We start from the raw sequence: 1,314 nt of genomic DNA, 5'->3' as shown, positions 1-1,314 counted from the left end.
CAACATTACGAGATAGTCAGTATGAGCTGTGATATCTACAGTGACGAAGGATTTACTCAAGATAAATAGGGTCATCACTGCCCGGCTGAATGGACCCGAGAAGCAGTCCGGACGAATTCTCGTTTACGCGGGGCCTCTTCGCCTACTTTCAGAAGAATGAACAACAAGCCTATCGTGATGATCATAGCTGATGATATTCTTCGTTTTGGGGTCTACTATACTTTTCAACAGAAGATGAAATGTTGTGAACAATAAGCAATCCTAACATTTGATTACAGAAAGTGAAATACCAAGAACCCTTAGGGAAAAGAAATGGAGTGGTTTCGATGTTAAATTAAAAACCAAAATTAATCATTAATTCGTTATACATATATATTTAAGAATAAATATTTGCAAGGTAGAAGGTATTTAAGCTGTATATAATGACTTATTTAGCACTTTTTAATTCCTTATTTTACATATGTCACGAATCCACCGAACAAGATATCTCATGTCAGATGAAATCGAAGTAGTGATGAATTGTGATCGCCAAGAGGATTGATTCCATTATAACGAAATGTACTTAAAATATGAGATGATAAATAATAAAAACCAAATTTTTTAAAAAACTAATAATTTTGATTCACTAAACCTCCTCAAGTAATTTCCAACATTCATCAACCAAAACAATCCTTGTAAGTGAAAAACTAATTTGCATTTTACCTAAAGAATTAAAGATCTTAGATTGTCAAAATAAGGATATAATCACAAACAACTATACTCTGCTTTATTAATCGAAAAGAAAATAATAAATGTTAACTTCATAAATTGCAAGCCAATTTCTTATCAAAAACTATGTTTGTTCTTTGAAACATAGTTGCCTCTCGAAATTGCTTGCGTTATTAGACTAAAATATACATCATTAGTTTGTTTATATATTTTACATATAGGTTGTTTATTATATTTTTATTGCTTGAAAATTGATCAGTTTAACTGCACAAACTACAATATATATTTGTATAAAAGAATATTTATTACATTGTCATTATTATAAGTATATATGAGGAGTTTTCAATCAAGTCAATATATCCATTTTTGTTAAGGTATGAAGAATATTATCTGCGCATCTCATGTAGATAATTAAAATTAGTATTGAAAATGGAAAATTTTGAAATAAACTAAATACTACATTAATGATTGTTTGAGAGTGGTTTATTTCATTATTAACACACACAAGTTTTATCCAAATATACACAATTTTAATATCTTCTTTTTATTAGGTTTTTTAAACATGAATGTCATTCCGGAATTATGTTGAGGCCATGATCTACCTTA

The sequence above is a fragment of the Halyomorpha halys genome, unplaced genomic scaffold (genome assembly GCF_000696795.3).
Source record: "Halyomorpha halys isolate HHAL.00 unplaced genomic scaffold, Hhal_1.1 Scaffold152.1, whole genome shotgun sequence".
Lineage (NCBI taxonomy): Eukaryota > Metazoa > Arthropoda > Insecta > Hemiptera > Pentatomidae > Halyomorpha > Halyomorpha halys.
Note: the sequence above shows the minus strand (reverse complement) of the source record.